We start from the raw sequence: 7,500 nt of genomic DNA, 5'->3' as shown, positions 1-7,500 counted from the left end.
AAATAAGAAAAATAATTGTGTTTACTGGGGAAAAGAGCAAGAAAGGGTCAAAACACACGTGTGTGTGTGTGTGTGTGTGTGTATTAACAGAAAATCATCTACACTGCAAAAACTCAAAATCTTAACAAGAATATTTGTCTTATTTCTAGTTAAAATGTCTCATTTTTAGTCAAAAATTACACTCATTACACTTAAAACAAGACTCATCATTGAAAAAACAACAATTTTCACCCTTTTTCAAGTAGATTTTCACTTAAAATAAGTAGAAAAATCGGCAAGTGGAACAAGATTTTTTTGCTTGTAGTAAGAAGATAAATCTTGTCCCACTGGCAGATTTTTCTACTTATTTCAAGTGAAAATTTACTTGAAACAGGTGAAAATTGTCAAATAACAAGTTATTTTTCTGGTAATGACTCTTGTTTTTAAGTTTAATGAGATTTTTTGACTAGAAATTAGACATTTTAACTAGAAATAAGACAAATATTCTTACGATTTTGAGTTTTTGCAGTGTATGTGTCATTGTGTTTGGGCACTTTTGCACTGCAAAAACTCAAAATCTTAACAAGAATATTTGTCTTATTTCTAGTTAAAATGTCTCATTTTTAGTCAAAAAAAATCTCATTACACTTAAAACAAGACTCATCACTGGAAAAAACAACAATTTTTACCTGTTTCAAGTAGATTTTCACTTAAAATAAGTAGAAAAATTGAAAAAAGTAGAACAAGATTTTTTTTGCTTGTAATGAGAAGATAAATCTTGTCCCACTGGCAGATTTTTCTACTTATTTCAAGTGAAAATTTACTTGAAATTTATTACGTTATTATTATTAACATAATAATAAATTATTATTATTGTTAAATTGTTATTAATATTATGTTATGTTGTTATTTTTCTGGTAATGAGTCTTGTTTTAAGTGTAATGACATTTTTTGACTAAAAATGAGACATTTTAACTAAAAAATAAGACAAATATTCTTGTTAAGATTTTGAGTTTTTGCAGTGTAACCTTGACCCACTTAAAGCCGCCCCAAAAAAAAGAATCAAATAAGAAAACAGTTTCAGATTGATCAGCTTATTGACGAATCGGCGTCATCATTGAAGTTCGGTCACTCACCGTGTAGACACTCGGGTCCTCCCATCATGCTTTGCTGCTGCTGCGGGGGCAGCGGCGGCGGGGGCGGGGGGAGGCTGGACGGTCTCCAGGCCCAGCAGCGAGGACGAGGAGGACGAGGAGGACATGGAGGATGAAGAGGAGGAGCAGGGCGGGGGAGACGAGGGGGGGCACTGGGAGCTCTGGTTGGGCACGGCAGACTGGGAGCTCTGGGGAGGAAAGAGAGAAATATCAGCAACCCCACACCATAATACTACCCCCGCAGCAGACGCAATCAGACACTCTTACAACTCTGATGCTGCTGTCACTCTGGAAAAGGATGAATCTCTATTTGACGGATCACATGACCTTTTTTGATCTGTCCAGAGTCTACACTGCAAAAACTCAAAATCTTACCAGAATATTTGTCTTATTTCTAGTTAAAATGTCTCATTTTTAGTCAAAAAATCTCATTAAAACAAGACTCATCACTGGAAAAAACAAGTAGTTTTTACCTTAAAATAAGTAGAAAAATCTGCCAGTGGAACAAGATTTTTTTGCTTGTAATAAGAAGATAAATCTTGTCCCACTGGCAGATTTTTCTACTTATTTCAAGTGAAAATTTACTTGAAACAGGGTGAAAATTGTCAAATAACAAGTTATTTTTCTGGTAATGACTCTTGTTTTAAGTGTAATGAGAGTTCTGACTAAAAATGAGACATTTTAACTAGAAATAAGACAAATATTCTTGTTAAGATTTTGAGTTTTTGCAGTGTAATCTTTAAGCTCCTTAGGAAAAAATGAAGCCTCTTATTGTCTCACTGGTAATTGGTTTTCTTAAATCTACTCTACTGTTGATTTCATACAGGTAGATTTATCCATGCACAATCCTTCAAGATTTGTTAAACTGGGAGGCTACACTGCAAAAACTCAAAATCTTACCAGGAATATTTGTCTTATTTCTAGTTAAAATGTCTCATTCTTAGTAAAAAAATCTCATTACACTTAAAACAAGAGTCATTACCAGAAAAATAACTTGTTATTTGACAATTTTCACCTGTTTCAAGTAAATTTTCACTTGAAATAAGTAGAAAAATCTCATTACAAGGAAAAAGATTTTGTTCCACTGGCAGATTTTTCTACTTATTTTAAGTGAAAATCTACTTGAAACAGGTAGAAAATTGTTGTTTTTTCCAGTGATGAGTCTTGTTTTAAGTGCAATTTGATTTTTTTTGACTAAAAATGAGACATTTTAACTAGAAATAAGACAAATATTCTTGTTAAGATTTTGAGTTTTTTATGTACTGCCAGAAACCTTTTTTTTTTGTGCACTGCCAAAAACTCAACATCTTACCAGGAATATTTGTCTTATTTCGAGTTAAAATGTCTCATTTTTAGTCAAAAAATCTCATTACACTTAAAAAAAAGAGTAATTACCAGAAAAATAACTTGTTATTTAACAATTTCCACCTGTTTCAAGTAAATTTTCACTTAAAATAAGTAGAAAAATCTGCCAGTGGACAAGATTTATCTTCTCATTACAAGCAAAAAAAATCTTGTTCCACTGGCAGATTTTTCTACTTATTTTAAGTGAAAATCTACTTGAAACAGGTGAAATTTTTTTTTTTTTCTTGTTTTAAGGGTAATGAGATTTTTTTTACTAAAAATTAGACATTTTAACCAGAAATAAGACAAATATTCTTGTTAAGATTGTGAGTTTTTGCAGTGTAATCTTTAATCTCCTTAGGGAAAATGAAGCCTCTTTGTCGGTTAGTCTCACTGGTAAGTGGTTTTCTTAAATCAATTTTTGTTCCCTCGTCACAATATTCTCCATAGTTCCAATCTTTCCATCTTTCCTTCACAAGTGTAATCGTACTGTAGCACTCCGAGTCAGAACGGTAGTTGGGCCTGGACTTGACCAGCTGTTCTGCACAGATGTGGAGGGAAGCCGACGCTGTGATGTGGAAAAACCAGCCCAGGAAACATTATTATGCCACTTGGGATTTGGACCGGCGGTGCTTCAGATCTGACTGATCCGGTAATGATAAAGCGCAGGAGATCAATGCAGGTTTCCAGTCCAAAATACTTCAACGTATGAACCGATTCCAGCTTTTACCTTAAAGCAAATACTGTATACACACCATATGTGAGCACAGACATGGGGAAGGAATCAAAGAAGCTAGAAATGAGATATGAGGATGACATATACACTCGTGACTTTTATGTAAAGCTCCAATTAGAAATAGCAGGGAACTGATTATAGTTCTGAGTGAATGATGAAGTGCATTTATATTTTTATTTATAATTATATTTATGTTTATGTTCATGTTCTGGATCTCTGGAAAGCGTCTAGAGACAATATCTGTTGTATTAGATCAGGGGTCAGCAACCCAAAATGTTGAAAGAGCCATATTAGACCAAAAACACAAAAAACAAATATGTCTGGAGCCGCAAAAAATGTAAAGTCTTGTATAAGCCTTAGCATGAAGGCAACACATGCTGCATGTATCTATATTAGTTAGAACTGGGGGAAGATTTTTTTTTTCATTATGCACTTTGAGAAAAAAGTCGAAATGTCGAGAAAAAAGTCGAAATTTCGAGAAAAAAGTCGAAATGTTGAGGAAAAAATCTAAATTTTGAGAAAAAAGTCGAAATGTCGAGATTAATGTTGAAGTACAATCTCGAGAAAAAAGTCAAAATATCGGAAAAAGTTGAAATGTCGAGAAAAAAATCAAAATTTTGAGAAAAAAGTAAAAATGTCGAGATTAATGTTGAAGTACAATCTCGAGAAAAAAAGTTGAAATGTCGAGAAAAAAGTCGAAATGTCGAGGAAAAAGTCAAAATTTCGTGAAAAAAGCCGAAATGTTGAGGAAAAAGTCAAAATTTTGAGAAAAAAGTCGAAATGTTGAAATTAAAAAGGAAAGAAAAAAGGAAGAAAAAAAGAGAAAAAGGAAAAAAAAGAAGAAAAAGGAAAAAATAAAAAAGAGAAAAAAAAGGAAAAAAAAAAGAGAAAAAAGAGAAAAAAATAAAAAAAATAAAAAAGAAGATAAACGAAAAAAAGGAAAACAGAAAAAAAGGAAAAAGAAGGTCAAGCATTTTTGAAAAAGCTCCAGGAGCCACTAGGGCGGCGCTAAAGAGCTGCATGCGGCTCTAGAGCCGCAGGTTGCCGACCCCTGTATTAGATGCTATATAAATAAAATTGAATTGAATTGAATTGAATTTATGCTGTGGAGACTTATTTCAGCTGGAGAGACTTCTACGTCATCATCAATTCAATGTCCAGTGAATAGCGAATATAAACTCATCTGAGAAGCAAAATCCAATATCTGAGAACCAAAACCAAGAATCTGTTACCAAGAAACAAAAATCTCTAACCGAGTGTCCAATCAGATGTTGATTTGGCCGTTGTGTCAGGATTGCAACCGTAAAAAGAAAAAGTCCAAACCGAGAAAGACTGTTGAAATCTGAGATGGTTTTAGAACTGATGGAGAGAAAAGAAAAGTGTAACTCCGAAGAATTATTGCACTCTCGGTTAGAGATCTCTATTTCTTGGTTACAGATTCTGTGTTTTGATTTGAGATTTATTTGGTGTTTCATTGACGCCACAGACTTCGCCATAAACAAAGTTCATCCATAAACATTTAAAGCCAGTCTATGTAACAATACCAGTGATGACCACATGGAGGCAGAAAATAGATAAAAAAATAAAAAAGTTGCTGTGTCAACCCCTGGAATAAGACACATTTTCCCTTTTTATATTGGCGAATACCCCGCATTTAAGGTGCAAGAAGCAAAAACCTGGCCGAAGAAACGCTCATCCCGATGTTCCTCCATCCTTGTTTTGATAATGACTGTGTTTCCATGCATCAATAACCCTTTTAAAACCTGAATATTGGCAATAACCCGAATTTGCACGGCCATGTGAACACCAATTTATGGAGGATTTTTTGTGCCAAAATTAAATAAATAAATACATCATTAATTAATTAAAATGGGAATGAAATATATCATTAATTAATTAAATGTGTCATTAATTAATTAAAATTAGAATGAAATATGTCATTAATTAATTAAAATACAATTCATTTTAAGTAAAAAATATATTTATTATTTCAGCATTTAATTAATTAATGACACATTTAATTAATTAATTAATTAGCAGCATTTGTTTTGAATTTGGATACAAAAAGAAGAGGCGGAAATGACGGTAATTGCGTCATGACGTTCTCCTTGTGTCGCTGGTTTGATCCAGATATCCCAAATGATTAATTACCGTAAACGGAATATTCCAAATGTTTCAGTAACCGGAATATTAGCAATAACTCAAATTTTGACTGCATGTAGTCAATGTCTGATGGCCATAAATCTCGCTGATGTAGCGTCAATACGTCATTCTACACGCCCACACAGGTTACGTTCACTGGAAAAAACAACAATTTTCACCTGTTTCAAGTAGATTTTCACTTAAAATAAGTAGAAAAATCTGCCAGTGGAACAAATTTTTTTTCGTTGTAATGAGAAGATAAATCTTGTTCCACTGGCAGATTTTTCTACTTATTTCAAGTGAAAATTTACTTGAAACAGGTGAAAATTGTCAAATAACAAGTTATTTTTATGGTGATGACTCTTGTTTTAAGTGTAATGAGATTTTTTGACTAAAAATGAGACATTTTAACTAGAAATAAGACAAATATTCCTGGTAAGATTTTGAGTTTTTGCAGTGTTTATATAAATTTAAAATCTTTTAATAACCTAACTGCAAAAACTCAAAATCTTAACAAGAATATTCGTCTTATTTCTAGTTAAAATGTCTCGTTTTTAGTAAAAAAAAAAAACCCATTACACTTAAAACAAGACTTATCACTGGAAAAAACAACAATTTTCACCTGTTTTAAGTAGATTTTCGCTTAAAATAAGTAGAAAAATCTGCCAGTGGAACAAGATTTTTTTGCTTGTAATTTTTCTGGTATGTTTCAAGTAGATGATTTTCACTTTTTCTACTATTTCAAGCGAAAATCTACTTGAAACAGGTGAAAATTGTTGTTTTTTCCAGTGATGACTCTTGTTTTAAGTGTAATGAGATTTTTTTTGACTAAAAATGAGACATTTTAACTAGAAATAAGACAAATATTCTTGCTAAGATTTTGAGTTTTTTGCAGTGCAGGCAGCCAATCAGCACAGAGCCTCATTATCATAGCCCCGCCCATTCAGAATCCTGCATAGATAATGAGGTTAGAGAATGGGAAGATAAAGACATGGCTCAGAGGCTGAATTTCTAATTTATTTAGCAAAAACAATCAAAAGCTTGTTTTTAAGACATTCAAGGCCTGTTTAAAATAGGGATTAGATGCCATAATAGGTCCCCTTTAAGTAAAGTTGGTGAAAGCGCGGTCCTACCTGGGAGGGGATCTGGGCGCTGGCAGAGCTGGGTCCGTTGCTGTGCATCCCCATCCCGTTCTCCGTCAGGAACTCCTCCAGGTCCATGTACTGCAGCTGGAACAGGCCTCCGTCGCAGGGCAGGGTCCGCTCCCACAGCAGCGGGCCCAGGAAGGCGGACTGGGAGTTGGGTCTCAGCGGGCCGGAGCCCGGGGTTCCCCCCACCCCCGCCGGGCCCTGCAGGGTTCACGCTCGGAGATTCCTCGTCTGAGTCCACGGGCTTGTCTTTGTCTGCAGAGGAAAAGCAAGACAAGGCTCACATGTCGCTGCTTTAACTGATTTTCTTGTAACTGATGCTGTTTTTATGACATTTTCTCTGTTGAAAGATGGAAATGAAACATGCTCACTCTCCCTTTTACGGCGTTTGCGTTGAAGGGACAAAAACAAGATTAGAGTCAGTAACTCATGTCCTTCTACACTCCAAAACTCAAAATCTTAACAAGAATATTTGTCTTATTTCTAGTTAAAATGTCTCATTTTTAGTCAAAAAAAAATCTCATTACACTTAAAACAAGAATCATCACTGGAAAAAACAACACTTTTCACCCTTTTCAAGTAGATTTTCACTTAAAATAAGTAGAAAAATCTGCCAGTGGGACAAGATTTTTTTGCTTGTAATGAGAAGATAAATCTTGTCCCACTGGCAGATTTTTCTACTTATTTCAAGTGAAAATTTACTTGAAACAGGTGAAAATTGTCAAATAACAAGTTATTTTTATGGTAATGACTCTTGTTTTAAGTGTAATAAGATTTTATTTAATAAAAATGAGACATTTTAACAAGAAATAAGACAAATATTCATGGTAAGATTTTGAGTTTCTTTCTCCTCATCAACCTTTCTATTTACACTGCAAAAACTCAAACTCTTACCAGGAATATTTGTCTTATTTTTAGTTAAAATGTCTAATTTTTAGTCAAAAAATGTAATTACACTTAAAACAAGAGTCATTACCAGAAAAATAACTTGTTATTT

At 33.7% G+C, this 7,500-nt stretch overlaps 1 pseudogene; it reads right to left on the bottom strand.

Moving 5' to 3' along the window:
- The window catches only part of LOC133460749 (hepatic leukemia factor-like), an 89,698-nt pseudogene that overhangs the window by 67,191 nt on the left and 15,007 nt on the right, over positions 1-7,500 (bottom strand).

The sequence above is a fragment of the Cololabis saira genome, chromosome 15, assembly GCF_033807715.1.
Source record: "Cololabis saira isolate AMF1-May2022 chromosome 15, fColSai1.1, whole genome shotgun sequence".
Classification (NCBI taxonomy): domain Eukaryota; kingdom Metazoa; phylum Chordata; class Actinopteri; order Beloniformes; family Belonidae; genus Cololabis; species Cololabis saira.
This window is presented reverse-complemented; position numbering and strand designations above follow the sequence as displayed.